Source organism: Dendrobates tinctorius, unplaced genomic scaffold (genome assembly GCF_039654945.1).
Source record: "Dendrobates tinctorius isolate UK_male_01 unplaced genomic scaffold, ASM3965494v1 ptg000443l, whole genome shotgun sequence".
Classification (NCBI taxonomy): Eukaryota; Metazoa; Chordata; class Amphibia; order Anura; family Dendrobatidae; genus Dendrobates; species Dendrobates tinctorius.
In genome coordinates, this window is record NW_027362106.1 from 1,015,772 (window position 1) to 1,040,000 (window position 24,229).

Below are 24,229 nucleotides of genomic sequence, written 5' to 3' on the forward strand. Positions count from 1 at the left end.
GAATTCTAACAGTAAAGAATCCTCTTCTATGTTGGTGGAGAAACCTTTTCTCCTCCAGACACAGAGAATGCCCCCTTGTGACCGTCACCTTGGTATAAACAGATCCTCGGAGAGATATTTGTATTGTCCCCTTATATACTTATACATGGTTATTAGATCGCCCCTCAGTCCTCTTTTTTTCTAGACTAAATAATCCTAGTTTTGCTAATCTCTCTGGGTATTGTAGTTCCCCATCCCCTTTATTAATTTTGTTGCCCTCCTTTGTACCCGCTCTAGTTCCATTATATCCTTCCTGAGCACCGGTGTCCAAAACTGTACACAGTACTCCATGTGCGGTCTAACCAGGGATTTGTACAGAGGCAGTATAATGCGCTCATCATGTGGATCCAGACCTCTTTTAATGCACCCCATGGTCCTGTTTACCTTGGCAGCTGCTGCCTGGCACTGGCTGTTCAAGGTAAGTTTATCATTAACTAGAATCCCCAAGTCCTTCTCCATGTCAGATTTACCCAGTGGTTTCCCGTTCAGTGTGTAATGGTGATATTGATTCTTTCTTCCCATGTGTATAACCTTACATTTATCATTGTTAAACCGCATCTGCCACCTTTCGGCCCAAGTTTCCAACTTATCCAGATCCATCTGTAGCAGAATACTATTTCTCTTGTATTGACTACTTTACATAGTTTTGTATCATCTGCAAATATCGATATTTTACTGTGTAAACCTTCTACAGCCCCTTTTAAATTTTGCTTTTATTCAGCACTTCCCCACAGTATAGATCTATTCCCCACATCCATGAAATGCTGTGTTAAAACCTTTGTTTCACATGTATCTCTTACAATTAACTCATTCACGGATCCTCATTTACATAGTCATCTTTCCATTTCCTGCTGACTCCCCGATGCGCATGCGCCACTGGCCCAGCATCTGATCTTTGGGCGGATGGACAAAGGATCGCGCGACGTACGCGCTGTCTCCATGGCGGCTGCGGGTTGTTTGCGGTCCAGCTCCGTGTGTTGGAAGATCCTTGTTGATGCTAGGTCGGGTGCGCATGCGCCGCTTCCACTGGGACTTGGCTAATATTACTGCGTACACTACTCTCCACAAGTTAGAGCACCTGTTCTCTATTCTCCACACATATACGGCCACAGCCGTTGGATGGGTGTCCTGTAAATAGTATGAAATCCCTCCCCAACACACACCCTCCTGAAGAAGTTCTTAACTAAATGTGCGTTGGGGCGGCGGGGACATTCTGGTTACCTCATTCAATCTAGTAAGTTTACTCGCTGTATTTTGTGCTTATTCCATGGATAGGCTTGCCATAGCCATCTCCCATGTATAGGATTACACTCTTACTAAGCTACTGTATATCCGGCCAGCACTTTGCACTTTTTTCTGTGTGCTGCTAGTATTTTGTGCTTATTCCATGGATAGGCTTGCCATAGCCATCTCTTATGCTTAGGATTACACCTTTATTCAGCTACATCTGGCTAACACTTTGCACTTTATTTGCTGCTAATAATTTGTCTACTCAGCACTGTCACTGACATATGCATTTATGTACTCATATACTCAAACATCTAGCGGCCTCTCGCATATTTTGGCATTTGATATACAGCTCTGGCTAAAATTAAGACACCACCACATCCAATCCCTGTCATGGCCGCCCATTCTCCAGACCTGAACCCCATTGAAAACCTCCGGAATGTAATCAAGAGGATGATGGACAGTCACAAGCCATCACACAAAGAAGAACGGCTTAAATTTTAGCGCCAGAAGCCGTTTGAGAGGCTGGTGGAAAGCATGACAAGACACATGAAAGCTGGGATTAACAATCATGGGGATTCCACAGAATATTGATCTCTGAACTCTTCCTGAGTTAAAACATTAGTATTGTTGTTTCTAAATTATTATGAACTTGTTTTCTTTGCATTTTTTGTGATCTGAAAACACTTTTTAATTTTGACCATTTTCTTTGTCAGAAAAAAAATACAAAATTTAGTGCTTGGAAATTCAGAGACATGTTGTCACAAGTTTATAGAATAAAAGAGCAATTTACATTTTACTCAAAAATATTAAGAGGAAAATCAGAAAAACTGAACACTTGAAAGTGGTCCCTTAATTTTTGCCAAAGCTGTATTTTGGTTTGCTCCACTAGAATCACAAATGTCAGACATCTTTGTTCTTTGGCATCATTTACTTTCCATTTATTCTTTCTTCCATTTGCACATTGCACTTTTTGGAATTTTTCGGCTAATTTAATGTTTGCTTTTGGTTGCATGCTAAAACATCAACTTATCTGTCTATTGAATATTTCTATGCACTTCACATTTTATTGGTAACGTTTGCCCCTGCTTGTTGGAGTCCAGCATTCTCTCATTTTTAGTGTCCATTTTAACTGATATATTTAATAAAAATTGAATATTTTTAAAAAAGGATTATAATCTCCGGTGGTGGTTTATACACTTCCTCTTCATAGTGGTTCAATGTACTCATGAGTTTTTTGTCTTTATTATGTAATCTGAGACATTTGTGCTAAACATCAGTAACATCTGTCTGAGGACCATTAGGTCCGGTTTCTAATCCCTCGCCTCACGGGTAAAACCCTGGAAATCTTTGGGTACATGATCTATGAGGACATCAAGAAGGGTCTGGTCTGGCAGTACAACTTGACCCCTGAGATGTACCGGAAGAAGCTCCGGAGTATGCAGCAGAGTCTTGCAGACAGCTGGGCCGATCTCATGCAGACCCTACTGAGAGCCGTCGACCAAAGGACCACAGGATTGGAGCTCACCAAAGTCCAGCAGCTGAAGGAGTATAAAGGGAGGGAGCAGTTTCTGTGAATCTGCCCAGAGGACCTTCAACTGTATCTCTGTGACTGGAAGCCTTGGCAACAGCAACACTTGCCAACGAGTACTAAAACAACACGGCTCCAAAAAGACAAGAAGCCTGCCGGGTGGAGAAAGAGCAAGGCACACATGGTGCTTGTTGTCCTTGCCCCCAAGCGGGCACCTGCCCATGTTTCCTGTTGTGAGTTCATTTTCCCCTCCGTCACTGAGGCCTGGTGAACTCCCTATTCTAGTGAAGGAAGGTAGTGAGCCTGATTATCAGGCACCTGGGACTAATGAAGACGATTGGCTGAGTGGAGTCACTGACTGGATTTAAGGCAGCCTACGCCCTTTCTGCCCTGCGGGTGATTTCTCTGCGGACTCTTGGACACCAGTCTGATTCCTGCTCTCCTAAAGCTAAGTTTTCTGTTTTGCCTTTTTGCATCTAAGATTTGTTTTTGTTTTTCTTGCTTTTTGGATTCTGCCACTCCCTGCTGGAGTGTGCAGTGTTCCGTGAGCTCTGTCTTCTGAAAGTACCTGAGTGCTGATTTAGTTTTTGAAGCTTAGTTGCTTCAGGGCCATTTTTTATCAGCTTGTTGGCTTTTGTCTCTGATAGGGTTTTGGCAGATTGCAGACATCAGCCTTCCTATCCGTTCCTATCTAGGTAGTTTTTGGGCCCCGTCTTTGCTCAGCCTGTCTTTCTGTCTGTGTAAGTGTTTTCATCTTGCTTCACCGTCATTATATGTGGGGGGCTGCCTATTGCTTTGGGGTCTGTTCTGGGGCAGTTAGATTTCCCCTTTCCTTCTTTAGGCCTATGTATCTCTCCGGCTGTGATCGAGGGGTCTAGGTCATCGTAGGAACCCCCCACGGCTACTGCTAGTTGTGTTGATAGGTTCAGGGGTCTGCAATCTGATAGTTGCCAACTTCTCTGGTTTTCAGGACTTAGCTAGCATTTCTGTTTTTGCCTCCTACAGTGACTCAATCATAACAGTTTCCCTCTCCATGTCGGTAGGGGAAACCCAACTGTCATCTCAGCAGACAGCCCGGACACTTCAAAGTCATCTGTCCCAAGCGCCAGAAGGGCCCATCCACGGCCAAGAAACCGTCCACTGTTTTGTGAGTTGGGGTAGTAGGAGGTCCCTTGATAACCTTCAGCCCATCACCATAGGCCAGGCCAAGGACACCAGAGTTGAGATGACCCTTGTGCCGCCTGAGCTGGTCTCACCACAGAATTTGGTAACCGGAAAAACACTTGCCGTTTCCGAGTTTAGAGACGTTGAACCGGCACTGCCTCTTGCCAAGGCGTATTTGCGCTGGGGCACTGGAAAGGGAGTGCGGATAGCCTCGAATATTCCTGGGAGTGTATTGCTTGGGACGGCTAGTATCCCAGTATGTGGCCACTGAACCCCCAAATCCTGATCATCCAGACAACGTAATGTACACTCCTGTTGATGTCAATGTGATTAACATGATTACTGATGGGGATGTCGGGGTGGGAAATATACTGTGTTCTTCTCCCCTCAGGGGGGAGGAGATCAATCAAGCAAGCTTTAATAATGCCTTAGAGTGTTACCAGTCGGCATGCTGGAACCAGTAGTCCTGTTACGTTGTCACAGACAGGGGGTAGATAGCTGAGGAGAGGGAACATGCAATTGAGGGTGGAGCCGTCTCAGGAAAGGTAGGGTTCCCAGGTAAGACCTCATTGCAGGCTTCCTTCACAACTGGGAAGTCAGAAGGCCAGGTTAGTCAGTCTGGACCGGCGACTTAGTCAGAAGCAGGGGATCAGAGATGATACCACACTGTTCGTAGCGCATTACTAGAGAGGTATGCTTTCATGCCTGAAACCTACAGGAGGAGGATTCGAAACACTGACCAGACCGGTACACACACACACCGGGAGTTTGCTAACACTTTACGTACGGCATGAAGTGGATAGAAGGACTAGGGGGCACAAATTGTCTTGAATATATTCATGCTGGAACAATTTATTTTCCAAGCTCCCAGGTGACTTAAAAGAATGGTTTTCTATCTGGCACCCACTCAGTCTGCATGAGGCTGCAAGATTGGCTGATAATTAGTCTGCTAATTGACCCGGACAACGTGGAATTACAACCCTAGTGAGACGGCAACAGGAGCTTAGAGGGAGGCCAGTGAGACCCATGGACCAAAGAGAGGAGGAATTGTGGAGATTTCAGACATCACAAGTAGGGGTAGGTTTCTCAAGGTTTTTCTACCACCATCGGGGCGAGAGGGGTTAAGATGCCATAACTGTGGACACAATGCCAGGAAATGCCAGTAACGTTCTAGCCCACATCATCCACGTCCCTAGCCGGTGAACAATGTGCTGCTATGGGACTTAAATGTCGAGGGAAAGAGGGTCCCACTACCTTGACCAGAAGAGTTATATAAAAATGTTTGGCCAAAGAAGGCACTTCAACTAAATTCAACAACAAAAACTCCCACTTGGGGTGAGGGGATACCGAGCAGACCTATGTGATCTCTTGTTACCGGTTATGTTACCTTTACTAATAAGAGTTTAACTATCCTGGGCACAATAGACAATCTCTTTCACAGCTACTTTAGCATTATTACTGCATCTGTTTTTTGGGTGTTATGAAATTGGGATTGACACTGTATTATGTCTCATCTATTTACCGGTACTTATTTATAAGGGGAAACTTCACTGGGATATTGTTCACATGTAGTTCTACACTGGTTATTGGTTGTACCTACTTATAAGGGGTAACCACATGGAGATAGTGTACATATTGTGTAATATATTTAAACTATTTTTGTTTTTCATTTGTTTTTTGAATTCCATGCCCTTGGTTACTAATATTAATTTTGTTGCAATATTACCCCTTTTCTCTGCTTGGTGTCCCTTGGCATTTTGCTTTTTACATGGTATTTTGTAATTAACATTTAATAAAGTTGATTTTTAATACTAGTTTGCATAGGATCTCTTCATGTTCCCATGGGTATTACACATATGGGAGTATTTTGTTCTTGACCGGAAGAGGCATATGTGGTATGTGGTACAAGGAAAAGTGTCTCGGACTAGATGGGACACCTCAGCAACCATGAACCAGCACCTGCAGCTGGTCTGGGTAGAGGTCATGGAGGCTCTGTTCCATTGATCAAAGAACATCTACTACCGGACCAGGGTATTGTTCCCTGCAGCCGGATGTTAGTCAACTTAGCCGGAAGAGAATCTCTGAACATTCGGAGGGCCCAACTACATTTAGACTGGGTGCTGTGAATTCTCTCTCTGGCTTCCCTCTGGTGATTACTGAAGGTAGTGGAGCTGGTCAGATTGACAGAGGGGTTGTGAGTTCTCTTTTGGGCTCCCTCTGGTGGTTACTGGAGGTAGTGGAGCTGATCTTATTGAGAGAGGCTTGCCACCCGATAATGAGGAAGACGATTGGAGATCTGGGGTTTCTGATTGGGATTTAAGACAGCTGACTCCCTCTATCCCTGCTGGTGATTTTCTTCCTGTGCCCGCTGAGGTCTGATGTCTCCTGCTCTTTCCCTGCAGTGTTCAGCTAAGTGGATCATCTGTTATTCTGTTTGCATTTGATCTGGTTTTGTTTATCTCTGCTTTGTGCGGGTCAGCCAGCTCCGGATGGGCTGTGCTGAATCACCGCCCATGTTACTGCATGTGCCACTTTGCTTTGTCCCGTTATATTGGTCTCTTTTTTGTTCTGCTTTCAGTATATACCAGAGTGCTGATATAGTGGGGGCGAAGTCGTGCGACTTCAGTGTTTTTGTGCATCAGACGTGTTGGACTTTTTGCAGGGTTTTTTGCGTGACTGCAGACAGGGTCTTTCCTTTCCTGTCCTGTCTAGTCAGTGTGGGCCCCATCATTTGCTCAGTCTATTTTTCTGCCTGCGTTTGTGTCTTGTCTCACCAACAATATATGTTTGGGGGCTATCTATCCCTTTGGGGTCTGCTCCGGGGCAGTTTAGATTTCCCCTTTCTTGCTTTAGGCTTAGTTAGCTCTCCGGCTGTGCCGAGGCGTCTAGGATCATGGTAGGTACGCTCCACGGTTAGTGCTAGTTGTGTGGACAGGATCAGGGGTCTGCATCCACTTAGTTACCAACCTCTGTGGTTTTCTGTGGCTTAGCTTGGGCCTGCTATCCTCCTCGGTGCCAGTTCACAACAACTGGGGTCACAGTCATGGAATGGTGGATGTAGGAGTAGTGTGGCCCCTACCAGTAGATGTGTTGCTGGTAAACAACCTAGGAACAGGGTTGGTGTGCCACTGGGCCAATGTCATAACCCGAAGCAATTGAACATTTCACACTCCGTCAGCCGGAGCGATCTCAACATGCCGACTACCACCCTGCCAGTGGTGAGTAAAGCACAAAATACAACGACTGTTACCATTAAAGAACGTGAGCTGGGGGAGGTAAATTACATCAATGAGGAGGGTCCATGGACTTCAGAACAAACTGTGGTTCTACCATCACCTTGGTCAGCCAAAATATTGTCCCCCCCAGAACACTATTTACTAGGCTGCCAAGTGACTATCCACATAGCTGGGGGTCAGCACTCTTGGGTTGGAAGCAATGGATACAAGTTTGATTCTCATCGGGTACCTGTGGAGTTTCCCTGGTCAAACCAGGAATCAGAGAAGATATGGAGGACCCCGCAGGAGAAACAGACCCCTATCCCAGCTAAATGAATACAGAGTCCTCGTCTCAGGGTTTACCCTCATCAGGAAATTGGCAGGATCTGAAAAATCATATGAGAGCAGCTGGAGATGTCTACTATGCCGATGTACACCAGGGTGAATGGGGACTGTGGAGTTTATTCTTAAGAATATGGAACATGCTTTGAGGAAACTAGGTGAAAGTTCGAGCGAGAAGATGTGGGTGTTTGTTGTTGCCCAATTTTAGCTTACCCACGGCCTCAGCCTCTGCATGCACCATCATCATCACGTCCACTTCCCTGTCCCTTGCCACGCGCCTTGTCCATTTTAAATGGACTACAATATTTTCCACATTCACTACAAATGGCTGAATTTGGAGCGAACTTATATATGATCCGTATGCGGGAAAACCACAGTTTAAAATATCTGGTCTGTAGGTAATTTTTCTTTTCAGCTAACTGGGGTCAATAACTAGGCTAAGACACAGGAGAAACAGTTGAATGGAGGCCTCAAATGCCACAATTTGTAGCCCACATATAGATGAGGTGTGTGACAGAGATGCCACACTGTAAAATATGTAGCCTGTGTCAGGAAAATATGACTCATTTTTCATGGTTTGGATTACACATACAGTGCTTTCTGCTGCATCTCCTTGGTTTGTAAGAGGACCTACTGCCTTTCCCCCATTTCATTTCTACAGGCACATAGCTGCAGTTCTCTCTCTCCCCCTGCACTGTGTAATTCTACCCCACTCTTTCCCCCCTCCCGCGGGAATGTGGCTTTTGACCAGGCAAATCTGGTCTGTCTGCAGCACAGGGTTTTGGAAGTTCCTTTGTTCATTCAGGATCGAATATAATAACACAGAATATTCATAGAGGCGGGAAACTTATACTTTTGGAAACTGCATGGTTAGAGCTATCCACAGTGGCGTTTCCTGGCTTATGAGACCATCATGAACCGAGAAAAGCGTCCAATAGCCGGCAAGTAGTTCTTGTTTGGTATCAATAGAAAGAAAAAGTTGTGAGAGAAAACATCATACGTCTGTCAAAACGCTGTGAGCCTCGCAGCCATAGTTATGGCATTTATAAGTTTTCTAGTAACTTTAAAAAGGGAGTACATTCCCTAGCTATGCCCACCCAGTGAAGTCAGCCAGAAGAAAGTATAAGGATAGGATGCCCAATGAGGAAGTTGTCATTTGCCCGGGGTGCCAGCTAGGAAGCTGTGCTGATGGACCATTTTCCCTTGGGGAAGGTGCCCCCCTCCTCCACACAGCGTGCCATGGACTCATAAGTGTAAATTCTTATATTAATCCATTTTATTTTGCAACTGCCTGTATATACTGTATCTTGGCTCTTTTGTAACATCTTGCATATTTTTGAAAACACTGCTTATCCCTTCTGGAGCCAATCTATAAATTTACTAGTTTAGTTTCCCCTTGCTCTATAACGTACCGCCACGTCCTCTGGGCTAAATTAAGCTACCTAGTGGGTTGGCTCCTGACCAGATATTCATATTAATGTAGAACAAGGAGCTGGTGGCAGCACAGTGTTTTGGGGATTTGGGAGACATTGACAGTTACGGAACGGTAGTTTTGGGGGTGTATTACCCACCCAGGGTCTGGGGACATACAAGCCGCTGCACTGCAGAGTGCCCAATAGTCAGTACACGGCAAGGCAGCCTTTCTGGTGACTCGTTATCCTAGATGTAGGTCCCTGACTGATCTGAGAGAAAGGGGGTGCCAGAGAGCTGCAGCTTCCAAAACCAAAATTGAAGGTGGAAACAAAAGTTGTTATAGGACCCACGACCACTAACAAATAGTAAATTTGTGACAATTGGTGGGATATAATAAATCTGACAACTGGGGGGCAACCTCACACCCCCAGTTCATGACAGCCTGTATTTTTTTGCTTTTTACAGAAAAAGTGTCACTAACTAGGGTAGCACACAGCAAAAACAGTTGAATGGAGGTCTGGATTGCCACCATTTTTAGCCCACAGATACATGAGGCGGGTGACGGAGATACCACACTTTCAAATATCTGGCCTGTATTTTTTTTTTGAGGGGGGCAGTAAAATTGTGTCAATAAGTAGGTTATGACACAACAAAAACAAGTCTATGGATGCCTGAAATGGCAAATTTTTTACCACAATGATATGTGATCCATGTGGTGAACAAAACCCAGTGTAAAATATCTGCCCTATAGCTAACAATTTTTTTGGCAGCAAAATGGTGTCAAGAAGTTGTATAATTTTTTTACAGTACCACAAAAATGGCAGAATTTTCTGCGCACTCAGTTTAAAATAGCTGGATTTTCACGCTGTACTATGAAAAGGATCTGGCTGTAGTCTGCAGTGTCAACAAGCAAATGACCTCGATAACCCCGTCGCCCCAACGCACGTTTCGTTGATCATCCTCAGGAGACGTGAGTTGGAAGAGGTAAAAAGACCAGCTATTTATATCCAGGATGTAAAGGAACAGGTGGTGAGGTTGGGCGTGCATAAACGAGTGATCACGTGACCGCGAGTATAATAAAGTTCATGTTTCCAGGGCGAATGTGCCAGTCCAAGATACGATGGAGTTGGAAAAAATGGGCGTACTTGTGACCCGAGGTCACTCACTGAACCCAGTAAGTGCAGTATTTATCTCTGCTTGAGTTTCTGTCCGCTCTGATCATTAGCCCTTGGCATCATGACACTTTGGCTTCATTTACCCTCTTTGGATTGGCAGAATTATGCCGATAGGCAATTCGATTGCTTGTGTGATAGTGTACTTTTCTTAATGGATTTTGTGTCACACTAATATTTAGTGTTTAATTACACTTACCAAACATTTGCACTGTGCACTTTATTTCGTGTGAATCACTAATGTTTGCACGATTGTATGTTCCCTGCACATTTAGAGTAAACTGATCAAAGTGACACATCTATTTTGCATTTTTGCACATTTTCTGTATTTTTACAATAGGTATTGCTGTCATTTTCCAACTTTTGTGTGGCTTAAATATTTTTTTATGAACACATTATAAATGTTTGACCTCGGTCCCAGCATTTTGGTAATCAGCAAACTTTTTTACTGTATTGTGTCTTTTTTTTTAATATACATTTTTTTGGACTATACTGAGTGTTTCGGAAGTCTTTGTTTCTTCCATTTTCAGTGGTTCAAATATTTTGGAGTTTTCTTGTCCTTTATTTTCTTTGGCGCATTAGTGTTATATAAATTTTTGAAAACGGGGGCGTGTGGCTAGCGACCGGAGGAGAAGGACGTGCCGACTTGAGCTCCCCTCAGGGCTGCAATAATCCGCCCGATACTGAACCCCCTGTGACCCATCCACCCTCACCTAGGGCTGTGAGGTTCTGGAGGATACCCGACAGGTGACTCCTGCAGTATGCGGATCCGTCCGGACTCACGGGGAGGGGCGGGTGTTCGCAGTCTACCTATAGGCCTGATGTCATGGTTAGGACATGGTTAATGTCCGGTTCTCACAGGGATAACTTTTGCCGGCCTCTCTTTGGATCCTGGAGGGGTATTTATACTCAATCCATCAATATTTTATACTCAATCCAAAATTCATCCATTTTAAGTTTATGCTTAGAACATACAACACTGCCCTTCACCTCTCCAAACAAACCTATTTCAACACCCTCATCACCTCACTGTCCAATAACCCAAAACGTCTCTTTGACACTTTTCATTCTCTACTCAATCCAAGAGTATAGGCCCCAACCACGGAGCTCCGAGCTGACGATCTGGCCAATTACTTCAAAGAAAAAATTGACCAGATCCGACAGGAAATTATCTCCAAATCCCCTCATACCATGCACTGTCCTCCCTCCCCCACTGCATCTAACTCACTCTCTGATTTTGAACCAGTCACAGAAGAAGAAGTAAGCAGGCTCCTTGCATCTTCTCGCCCAACTACTTGCACCAGTGACCCATTTCCGTCACATCTCCTCCAGTCCCTTTCCCCTGCTGTCACCCCTCACCTAACTAAAATATTTAACCTCTCTCTCTCTTCTGGTATTTTTCCCTCCTCATTTAAGCATGCCATCATACATCCACTACTTAAAAAACCATCCCTCGACCAAAACTGTGCCGCTAACTATAGACCTGTCTCCAATCTTCCCTTCATCTCTAAACTCCTGGAACGCCTGGTCCACTCCCGTCTTATCCGCTATCTCTCAGAAAACTCTGTTCTCGACCCTCTCCAATCCGGTTTCCGCTCTTTACACTCCACTGAAACTGCCCTCACTAAAGTCTCTAATGATCTGCTAACAGCTAAATCAAATGGTCATTACTCCATGCTAATTCTCTTGGATCTCTCTGCAGCATTCGACACTGTGGATCATCAGCTGCTCCTCACTATGCTCCATTCCATTGGCCTCAAGGACACCGTTCTCTCCTGGTTCTCCTCCTATCTCTCCGACCGCTCCTTTACTGTTTCTTTTGCCGGTTCCTCCTCCTCTCACCTTCCCCTTACTGTTGGGGTTCCTCAAGGATCGGCCCCCTCCTCTTCTCCTTGTACACTGCCCCTATTGGTCAAACAATCAGTAGATTTGGTTTCCAGTACCATCTCTATGCTGATGACACCCAATTATACGCTTCTTCTCCTGACATCACGCCAGCCTTTCTAGAAGACACCGGCGATTGTCTAAATGCTGTGTCTAATATCATGTCCTCACTATATCTGAAACTGAACCTGTCAAAGACTGAACTCCTGGTGTTTCCTCCCGCTACTAATGTACCTATACCCGACATTGCTATTTCTGTGTGTGGTTCCACTATTACTCCCCAGCAACATGCCCGCTGTCTTGGGGTCATACTTGATTCCGAGCTTTCCTTTGCCCCCCACATTCGATCACTGGCTCGCTCTTGTCATCTGCACCTCAAAAACATTTCTAGAATTCGACCTTTTCTTACTTTTGACTCTGCAAAAACTCTTACAGTTTCTCTTATTCATTCTCGTCTCGACTATTGTAACTCTCTTCTAATCGGTCTCCCTCTTACCAAACTCTCCCCTCTCCAATCTGTCTTGAATGCTGCAGCCAGGATCATATTCCTCACCAATCGTTACACCGATGCCTCTACCTTGTGCCAGTCATTACACTGGCTACCCATCCACTCCAGAATTCAGTATAAACTTATTACCCTCACCCACAAAGCCCTCCATGGCTCAGCACCACCCTACATCTCCTCCCTTGTTTCAGTATACCACCCTACCCGCGCCCTCCGTTCTGCTGATGACCTGAGGTTAGTATCCTCAATAGTCAGAACCTCCCACTCCCGTCTCCAAGACTTTACACGTGCTGCGCCAATTCTTTGGAATGCACTTCCTTGGTCAATACGATTAGTCCCCAATCCCCACAATTTTAAGCGTGTCCTGAAAACGCATTTATTCAGACTGGCCTATCGCCTCAACACATTAACCTAACCTATCCCTGTGTGGCAGAGCCAAAAGTTTTACCATAACCAGGTTCCCAGCATCATGTTCCCACATGCTTTATGCATCCATTAGCCCTCTGTGTCTGTACTGTTACACACTTAACATTATGGCTTTTCCATACAATCAGAGCAACTGTTACCACCTACCTTTCGTGTCTCCCTCTTTCCTCATAGACTGTAAGCTTGCGAGCAGGGCCCTCATTCCTCTTGGTATTTGTTATAATCTACTGTATGTGATTATTGTTATGCTGTAATGTCTATCGTCTGTACAAGTCCCCTCTGAAATGTAAAGTGCTGCGGAATATGTCGGCGCTATAAAAATAAAATTTATTATTATTATTATTATTATTATTAATCCAGACTAGCATTCTGTCAGCTATACTGTTATTCTGGCTGTGTGTCTGACCCCTGGTGTGCGTTTGTTCTGCCGGGCTTGTTTGATTCCTGTGTTTGACCCGTCCCGTCCCCTCACTCTGAACTCCGTTTTAGGTACTATTGTCTTCTCTGGTTCTGACCTCCTGGCTTGGCTATTGTTACTCCGCTACCGTTTGCCCCTATTGTACCGTCCATTGCCCGTTCTGGTTTTCTGATCTATTGCTACGTCCTGACTATCCGTTCTGTCTAACCCTTTGGTACTGTCCTGCTATCTCGTGCTTTGACCCCGGCTTGATCTGGTTTACGTCCCTGTCTATGCCCCTTGGTAACTTGTCCCGTAGTTACCTTTCTAGGAGTTTCCCTGCAGCTGCTAGCTCTGTGATGCTTAGGCCACGCCCCCAGCAGTCATGTGCTTCAGGTCCTGATAGTCTGAAGCACGCATCGCCACCGCTACTGCCCTGCTCCACAGGTATCTTTGAGCACGGTTTTTTGTACTCAGGACATGCGCACTGGCTCAGTGAGCGAGTGTAATGCGGTGTTCCTGACACCTGAGGCCTGCTGGAGACGACTCGCACCCGTTGCTGTACTGCGGGCCGGGGGCCCCTTCCCTGGGCCACCGATGGCGGAGAGAACAGGACACCCCTATTCATCATCCAAGCTGAGGCGCGGGGGTAACCCTTCGCGGACCCCTAGGTGGATCAGGAGAGGCTGCGGCGCCTTCTGAGGCCTGGACTTCCGGTGAGGCCACGCCTCGGAGCGGGTGGATGGCCGACAACGCGGACGGCGGGGGATGCAAAGGTGGTGCTGGAAAGGAATCGCAGAAGGGGGCATCAATAAGCTATAGCCCGAAGGTGGGTGACTTGCTGGGCTGTGGGAGTACCCGAAGCCGCTCCGGACTAAAGGAGTGTAACAGGATCCATATTATAACTCCCTTGCAGGAACCTCGCTAATTCACAGAGACCCTAAAAGAATTATTTACTGGCTTCCAGAATCAGAGAACTGGGTTTTTTTGGTTTGTTTTGTCTTATTTCCAGTTGGGTCTCATTGTTGCCTCACGTTGCATATATAAGATTGGGGGCTCCATCTGCTGGCCACCTGGCGTTATTGCCCACATCGACTTTTCTTTTTTTGTGCTACAATATCTCCTGTTGCTCTGATTTGCTGAACTAACCACCCCCCTCACTCCTAGAATATTAGCCCCTTCATGACCAAGCCTATTTTGACCTTAATGACTTAGCCATTTTTTGCAATTCTGACCAGTGTCCCTTTATGAGGAACGCTTCAACGGATCCTAGCGATTCTGAGATTGTTTTTTTCGTGACATATTGAGCTTCATGCTAGTGGTAAATATAGGTCAACAATTTTTGCGCTTATTTGTGGGGGAAAAAATTGGAAATTTGGCGAAAATTTTGCAATTTTCACATTTTTAATTTTTATTCTGTTAAAGGGAATCTGTCGCCCCATTTTTGGACTATCAGCTGCCGACACCGCCATCAGGGGCTTATCTACAGCATTTTGCAGAGAGTTATGTGACACAAAATAGTTAATAAATAACATTTCCCACATGTCTACTTTACATCAGCACAATTTTGGAACCAAATTTTTTTTTTGTTAGGAAGTTATAAGGGTTAAAAGTTGACCAGTGATTTCTTGTTTTTACAACAAAATTTGAAGCCACTTTGAGCGGTCTATATGGCAGAAAATGCCCCAAAGTGACACCATTCTAAAAACTGCACCCCTCAAGGTGCGCAAAACCACATTCAAGTTTATTAACCCTTCAGGCGTTTCACAGCAGCAGAAGCAACGTGCAAGAAAAAAATGAACATTTAACTTTTTAGTTACAAAAATGATCTTTTAGCAACAATTTTTTTATTTTCCTAAGGGTAAAAGGAGAAAGTTGTTGTCCAGTTTGTCCCGAGTATGCTGAAACCCTATATGTGTGTGTGTGTGGGGGAACCACTGTTTGGGCGCACGGCAGGGCTCAGAAGGGAAGGAGCACAATTTGACTTTTTGAATGGAAAATTAGCTCCAATCGTTAGCGGACACCATGTCGTGTATGGCGAGCCCCTGTGTGCCTAAACTTTGGAGCTCCCCCACAAGTGACCCCATTATGGAAACTAGACCCCCCCAAGGAACTTCTCTACATGCATAGTGCGCACTTTGAACCTCCAGGTGCTTCACAAATTGATCCGTAAAAATGAAAACACTTTTTTTTTTTTTCACAAAAGTTTTCTTTTAGCCTCAGTTTTTTCATTTTCACATGGGCAACAGGATAAAATGGATCCTACAATTTGTTGAGCAATTTCTCCTGAGTGCACCGATACCTCATATGTGGTCATAAACCACTGTTTGGGTGCATGGCAGGGCTCAGAAGGGAAGGAGCGCTATTTGACTTTTTGAATGGAAAATTAGAGCCAATCGTTAGCGGACACCATGTCGCATTTGGAGAGCCCCTGTGTGCTTAAACAGTGAAAAACCCCCACAAGTGACACCATTTTGGAAACTAGACCCCTTAAAGGGAATCTGTCACCCTTTTTTTGGCCTTGCAGCTGCCAGCATACACATCGGGGGCTTATCTACAGCATTCTGTAATGCTGTAGATAAGCCCCCGATGTAACCTGAAAGGGAAGAAAAACACGTTATATTATACTCACCGAGGTGGGCGGTCCGGTCCGATGGGTGACGCCGTCCCGTCCGGCCCCTCCCTTCTCCATGTGATGACGTCCTCTTCTCCCGTCCTGTAATGGCTCCGGCGCATTGCTCTGCCCTGTTGAGGGCAGAGCAGAATTCTGCAGTGCGCAGGCGCCAGACCTCTCCTGCGCACTGCAGGACTCTGCTCTGCCCTCAACAGGGCAGAGCAATGCGCCTGCGCCGGAGCCATTACAGGACGGGAGAAGAGGATGTCATCGCATGAAGAAGGGAGGCGCCGGACCGGACCGCAACACCCATCGGACCGGACCGCCCACCTCAGTGAGTATAATATAACGTGTTTTTCTTCCCTTTCAGGTTACATCGGGGGCTTATCTACAGCATTACAGAATGCTGTAGATAAGCCCCCGATGTCTATGCCGGCAGCTGCAAGGCCAAAAAAAGGGTGACAGATTCCCTTTAAGGAACTTATCTAGATGTGTGGTGAGTACTCTGAACCCCAAAGAAGTTTATAACGCAGTGAAAATAAAAAAAAAAAAAATTATTTTCGTAAGGGTAACAGGAGAAATTGGACCCCAAAAGTGGTTGCCAAGTTTGTCCCGAGTACGCTGGTACCCCATATGTGGGGGGGAACCACTGTTTGGGCACACATCGGGGCTCGGAAGGGAGGGAGCACCGTTTGACTTTTTGAACAAAAAATTGGCTGGAATTAATGGTGGCGCCATGTCGCGTTTGGAAACACCTCAATTTTAACTTCAACCCTAACACCTAACCCTAACCTCAACACACCCCTAACCTTAACCCTAATTCCAACCCTAACGGAAAAAAAATTTCTTTATTTTATTATTTGTCCCTACCTATGGGGGTGATAAACGGGGGGTTAATTTCCTTTTTTTTATTTTGATCACTGTGTGAGAGTTTATCAGAGTGATCAAAATGTCCCTGAATGAATCTGCCGAATGGCAGATTCGGCGGGAGCACTGCGCATGCACCCGCCATTTTGTAAAATGCTGGCGCCCATCACCGATGGCGGCGGGACACCGTGAGGGACAGCGGGCCTTGGAAGGTACCGGGGGGAGGGAGCAGAGGGAAGGGGAGGAGCAGATGGGAGCAGGGGGAGCGGCGGCAGATCGCCGCCGTCAGTTGGTGGTGGGGGCAGTTCTCCCCCATCAGACGGTGAGGGGGGGGGGGTCGGATCTCGGTCTCCCGCCATGCCCGATGCTATTGCAGAATCTGCCATGGCTGGATGGTAATATTTCACCAAATTTCATTGATGAAATATTACAATTGCTCTGATTGGCTGTTTCACTTTTAACAGCCAGAGCGATCGAAGCCACGGGGGGCTAAGCCACCCCCCGGGGTGAAGTACAAAGGGTCCTGTGCCTGTGGGTTGAGTGACCTTTCAGTGACCCCGGTCACCCGACCCGCAGGAACGCGATCCCCCCATGACACAGCATATGCATCACAGGTCGGATTGGCACCGACTTTCATGACGCATACGCTGTCACAGATCGGGAAGGGGTTAAAGGGGTACATAGCCCATAGAGCCTACAACAGAGCCTAACTAGAGACGTATTACGTCCCACAAGATTTACCCCGTATTCTGCTAAAATCAAACACGGAGGGCATGGACAGCCCTGGTGGACTATAACCATGGTGCACTAGGTCTGTCACCGTGGGCACTAATATGCACTCAATTATTTAAGTGACCGTCATGAGCTGACCTACAGAACGCAGGAGGTCTCTGAGCAATGCGTCCCAAAAATCCATTTCATCTGAAATCAACACCCAATCGATCACACAATTGTTGTCTCAACGTACAAAACCGACAAGCCACGTTATGTCAACTTCACAATCAGCCACATGGAGCTCCAGGAGCCTCCCTCATTAGACACAGCAGTCCGACCCGGTTACTTCAGCAAACATGATCCCAATGACGATGGAGGATCTGCTGGCTACCATTCAGAAAACGTTCAGAGCTGAATCATCATCTGCTGTGGACAATTTCACACAACAAATCCAAGATATTGCCCAAAGAACCAATGATTTAGAGAAAAGAATCTATGATACCGCTGACGCCATTGAATGTGATAGAGAACAACTACAGGAACAAGATGCTAGAACTGAGTTTCTAGAGCTTAAGTGTGAAGATTTGGAAAATCACTCAAGTCGAGGTAACATCAGAATCAAAGGACTGCCAGAAAGTAAGTAGTACCAATTTAATGGAGGTTGCCTCAAGCCTCTTTTGCACCCTTCTGCCTCACGCAGATCCTAATTCTTTAAAAATAACCAGAATTCACAGAGCTCTGGGAGGTTCCAAACCGGATGCCTCACCAAGGGACGTTGTACTTAAAATGCATCATGAAGAATCCAGAGACTTGATCTTATCAGCAGCTCGTAAAATGAAAAATTTACCAGGGGTTCCAGATACTGTCTCCTTGTTCCCAGACACCTGCCCAGCAACGCTACTGAGAAAAGCCATGAAAGATATAACACTGGCCTTAATCAAAGCAAATATCAAATATAGGTGGGGATTCCCGCATGCTCTAATCTTATCACATGGCAACGCCACCTATTCCCCAAAAAATAAAGAGGAAGGTAGAAGGGCACTGGAAAAAGCAGGCGTCCCGATCTTAGATTCGGGAGCATCACCTCAGAGACAGAGGCCTCGCAGAGAATGGATAGAAGCACGCCGGACCAGGCCCAATAAGCAAAAAAAAAAAAACAAAAACAAAACAAATATCCTGGAATAAAAAAGTAAAAAAATATATTGCAAAAATTGCATGAGGTAGTAATAATAGTAATAATAAGGGTATTTAGTTAACATAATTTTGATCAATGTATAAGCAGTCTGCTCCTTGAGACTTCTGTCAGCGAATGTCCTGGAACAGCTCTAAAGAGCAATCATAATGCTGAGACGTGGTTCTGACAGCACTAGTATTTGATGTCTTTCATGACGAGTAACGAATGATATTGTCTCTTTTCTCTAGTTGTGGAGTGCTGTGCCCAGGAGTAAGTATGCCACTCCATTTTGGGCTCCTGTTGTTTTTGGTCCTACTGATATTGGGCCGGCACACCCTAACCCGCACACTGGTCAATGGTTGTGACCGTTTCTCTTATTGTCTTAAGTTTTTACTACCCTACCTTCCCCTTCTCTCCCTAAAAGAGTGTTGATGAGATTTGAATGCGTAATCAGAGTGTTAGTCGTCGTGAAACAACCTGCTCCATGTGTCACCTTACTTGGTGATTCAATTGGGACCTCTTTAAACAAACCAAATGTATTAGACACTATCACACAATGTTAGGGGGGTTCAATTCCCCGACAAAAAGAAAACGCGCCTTTATTGATTATTCCTACAGGAAACCCATTTTTCCAATAATTAATTTCCCAAATATTTTCATAAACTTTACACAAGATTTTTTCTAGCCTCTCACAATAAAAAAAATGAGGGGAGTCGCTATTTTACTTCATAACTGGTTTCCATTTATACAAGAGGGTGTAGTTGTGGACACAGAGGGTAGATATATAAGTCTATGGGGAACGGGACAAGAAAAGCAAATCTGTCTTGTCAACTGCTATGCCCCTCCAACATTACAAATGAAAACAATTAAATCTATTGCAAGATCCTTAAATTCCATCTCCTATGATACCATCATATGGGGCGGCGATTTTAACTTGACTATAAACCCAACTCTTGATTATCCTAAGAGGCCTGATATGTCAAAGAAGGAGAAAACTATACTTGAAAATCTCCTCCATGACCATCATTTAGCTGATAGATGGCGAGAATCCCACCGTCAAGCAAGAGGTTCTACCCATTTCTCTAGTGTTTACCATTCGTACTACAGGATAGATTGGATCCCTACTATCTCTGAAAATATACAGTCACTGATGTATTCCAGACATGTCCCCTCCTCATGGTCTGATCATGACAGTGGACTTTGTGTTTAAGTAGCAACCACGCGCTCATATACATGGAGGTCGAATGAATGTTTGCTATCCGACCCCCAAACAAGAATAATGATTGAGCAAGAGCTCAAAGCCTTTTTCTGGTTTAAAGGTCAATGTTGATAAATCAGAAATTATGTTCCTGAACACCCCTCCTGTTGAACAAGCCTCAATAATAGAGAACTTCCATTTCTGACATGCAAAGCGATTTATCACTTACCTAGGAATCAACCTTACGCTGTCCAAATCCACCCTGTTTAAGCATAACCATACCCCCTACTTCAAAAACTAAAGCAAACCCTATCGAAATGGTCCTCTCCGTCTCTTTCTTTCCTGGGAAGCGTGCACTCAATAAAAATGGTTACATTGCCTCAATTTCTATATTTGTTCCGATCTCTCCCCATTCCAATACCTCTGATAAACTCGCACATAACACGTTTTATCTGGAACAATAAAAAGTCTCGTATCTCCCAGCAAATTCTATTCAGTCATAAAAGACAGGGAGGAGTCTCACTACCGAACTTTAATCTTTATTATAAGGCAACTGGCAGGGGTAAACGCAGAGCAAGACGCCCTCATCTGGCCGCAAACAGAAAACGCCCATATAGCACCTTACTCCTTGGAAAGCCTCATTTGGGCTACAGGACCTTCAACGAAAGATTTAGCACTACACTCGCCATGCACTTTTCATTCTCTACCTGTCTGCAGATTTGCATTACAATCTCACCCCTCCCCACTTTTGAACGTGTTTAGTAACCCCATGTTTCCTCCAGGAGTTACGTCTCGGAATCATGCATGGTGGCAACAGAATAAATTAGTTAGACGGCAAAGTCTATCTACTCACTTTAAACTAATGTCAAAGCAAGAGTTCATCACAAAATATCAAGTACCGAAGTCTGAAGCTTTCAGACTGGTAGAAATTTTTCATTATTTGCAAAACAGTAGACTCCACAAATACAAAGCCTACAACTTTCAAATTAAACTGTCTATACGACCCATTGGGGAACGGCCTTATATCCCATATATTTAACCAACCTAGGGAATGCTTGAACCTGGAGGCTATGCAGCAACGGGAAACCGATCTACAAATCTCCCTTACACCACAAAGGTGGTATAGGTGCTACGAAAATAGAGTGAAGGGTAGGAATCAAATCTCGCTTACTGAAACATCCCTTAGATTGTTCCATAGAACTCACTATGTACCTAGCTTCTTACACAACACCTGTCACACAGTCCCAGGCAATTGCTTTGGGGGTGTACTGATAGTGGGGATACACTCCACATACGGTGGACATGCCCGATAGTGAAGGCTCTCTGGAAAGATGTGGTATAATTAATCAACACTGTCCTAAACAGGAACTTCTCTCTATCGCCGTCAGTGTTACTTCTGGGGGACAGAACAATCAATACCAATAATAAGTCTTGCCATCTCATTGATTTTATTACTATGGCAACCAGAAACCATAGCTAGCAGATGGAAAACTAATACGTTATCAATAACGCAGGTGAAAAGCAGGGTTATTTTGATAATGCTTTATGAAAAAATAGAAGCCATCAGATCTGATTCTTTCAATGCTTTCTAAGGTATGTGGGATCCTTGGATCCTGAGACAATGGCGAGGACCTTTCCAGGACGATATCTTTATATATCCTCATAGTAGCTATTGTCTACAGTTATAAACTTTACGCTATTATCTCACGTCCTCTCATCTTTTATTATTGACACTCACCATGTACTCCCTATTCCCCCTCCCCCCCAAAAAACTTGTTGTTTTGCAAATTTTTAAAACTAAGACTATGAAGTAAAGGATACTATATGGGTTTTCCATGTTCTTTCTTATGCATTTACCCCTGCGAGGGGATCCTTGTACTCTAAAATGAATGTTTTTCATGGTAACTGATTGTAACGCCGGTGTTTGTATCCTGTTTCTCCGGCGTTACTCTGCATGTCTCTGCATTAACCCTTTGCTCCTTTCCCCCTAACTAGCGGGGATACTGTTGTCTGTTACCTCTATGGATGCTGCTCAGTTCCCTGCTCCACTGCGTAGCTGTACATGCGTGTGTGGCTCCGCTGCCCAGCATGTCCACCCGCTGGTGCGGTCCCTAGCTGCCGCTGTGTAAAGCTATCCGTGGGTTTTTAGGTCCACTGCACTGTGCATGACTTACGCATGTTCAGGCTTGCGGCCGCTGCCAGGTGTCCTTTGCAATGCTGATTAGTGTCTGGCTGTGCTTAGGGTGCGCGCAGCCACACCTCCCCTGCTTTTATGAGGAATGGGTGTGTGCTACAATTGCTGCTCCAGTCTATCCCTATGAGGCAGCTCCTATAAAAAAGTTCCCTGCCCTGTGGGGTGTTGCCAGAGCTTCTCCTTAGGTCTCTGTGTGGTGATCAGCACCTGACCTGCTTTCCTGCAGTTCTAGGTGAGCTGATGCCTGTCTTGCTGCTCTCCAGGAGGCAGAATATCCTGGTCCTTGTTCCTGTCCGCATCCGCCTCCAGGAGGCAGAATATCCTGGCCCTTGTTCCTGTCCGCCCTCCAGGAGGCAGAATATCCTGGAGCTTGTTCATGTCCACCCTCCAGGAGGCAGAATATCCTGGTCCCTGTGTTAATGTTTGGAGTCTTGCCTTGTACCTGTTTCCTGAGGTGTCTTGTTTCCTGAATCCTGGATCTGTTCCTGTACCTGTCTGAACTGTGTCCTCTGTGTTATGTTCCTGAGGTCCTTCCGTGTCTTGAACCCTGTGCCCAGTGACTGTGACTCTTTGCTACCCCACTTGCTGTCATTTAACCTGGGTTCATATTGGAAGTAGGAGTCCGGTGTGTCCGCTGAGTTTCTGCTACTCGGTGCACAGCTGGTTATTCGGTGCAATTCCCTGCCGGTTCCAGTCCAATCCGGCGGGGTTTGCACACGACCGCTTGAGTTCCTTTCTAGGTCTCTTCCAGATGTCCGGAGCTTGATGACCATGGCCTCTCGTCCGGAGCCTGATGACCATGGCCTGATGTCCGGTGTCTGACGACCTCTTCCAGATGTGCTGTGCCTGATGTCCTCCGCCAGATGTCCGGATCCTATGCTTCCTTGCCCGATGTCCGGAGTCTGGCGATCGCTGCCAGAGGTCCAGAGCCTGATGACTGCGGCCTGATGTCTGGAGCCTGTCGATCGTGGTCAGATGTCCGGAGTCCAATGCCAGTGTGCTGATGTTCTATCTGAGATCCGAGTCCCGATGTCCTGCCTGAGACCTGATGTCCGCCTGGTGTCCTGATATCCTTCCTGAGATCTGATGTCCGCCTGGTGTCCTGTCCGAGACCTGATGTCCTGATTTCCGCCTGGTGTTCCTATGTCCAGATTTCCTGCCTGTGACCTGGTGTCCAGTCCGTGTTCCTGATGTCCTGCCTGAGTCCCGATGTGTCTCGATGTCCGGTCCGTGGTCCAGGTTGTCCAGCCCGTGGTCCAGAGTCGGTCCAGCCTGTGTTCCTGGAGAGTCTCCAACCTTGTTTCCCGGTGATGACTCTGCATGGACCTAACCAGCTGATGACCTGTGTTGCCAAGCCGGATTTACTGTTCCTGTCTTGCCTGTGTCCCGATGTTCTGCCAGTTCCCCGAGGTCCACCCGGTAATGACGTCTATCTGGGATCGGTGTCTGATGTTCTCCTGCTGAGCCTGTGCTACGCCTGAGAGAGGCCGTCCTAGTGTGCCCGTGCCAGATGACCCTGGACTGCATCAACCCGTGATGTCCTCCTGCCTTCGTCTGTTATCCTGAGACGTTTACCCTTCCCTGATGTGCGGAACCGGGAGCCTGGCATATTTGTTTCATTCCTGTACTACGTCTTTGAGTAAACTTTATGTCTTATACCTGAAGTTGTGCGGTGTCATGTCGTTCTGCCACCTTGTCCACATGCTCAGCTGCCACAGATCCTGCTCGCTACCCTTCCCTAGTCTGGGTAGGTTCAGGTTACTCTGTGGCAGGTTACTCTGTGGTCCAGTGGGTCCACATTCCGTCCCCACCTGGGAGGCTCGCCCCACGTCGGCGTGGTCGGCGTGGTCGGTCGACGTGGAGGTGCCGGCTCGGCTGCGTACGCAGTTGTGACACTGATGTTCTCTTCCCAATAAAAACGTTGAAACTAAAAAATTTTCGAAAACCATGCGCTTTGACAAAACAGTCAGGAAAAATAAAATGCTGTGTGCAAATCAGGGGCATCCCAGAAAGCGTCCCTCAGTCAGAACTAATGGACTATGCGAAAAATATGTTTAGGAAAGCTATTCCTTCTCTAACCAACCTCGAACTAAACATAGATAGGATTCACCGGTTACCACGCCCAAGTGACATCTCACCAGACAAACCCAAGG

The 24,229-nt window shown here is 45.9% G+C and overlaps 1 protein-coding gene across 3 annotated transcripts in view; it reads right to left on the reverse strand.

The window, feature by feature from the left end:
• Positions 1-24,229, reverse strand: part of INPP5F (inositol polyphosphate-5-phosphatase F) — a 248,256-nt gene that overhangs the window by 163,518 nt on the left and 60,509 nt on the right. The window lies entirely within an intron of this gene.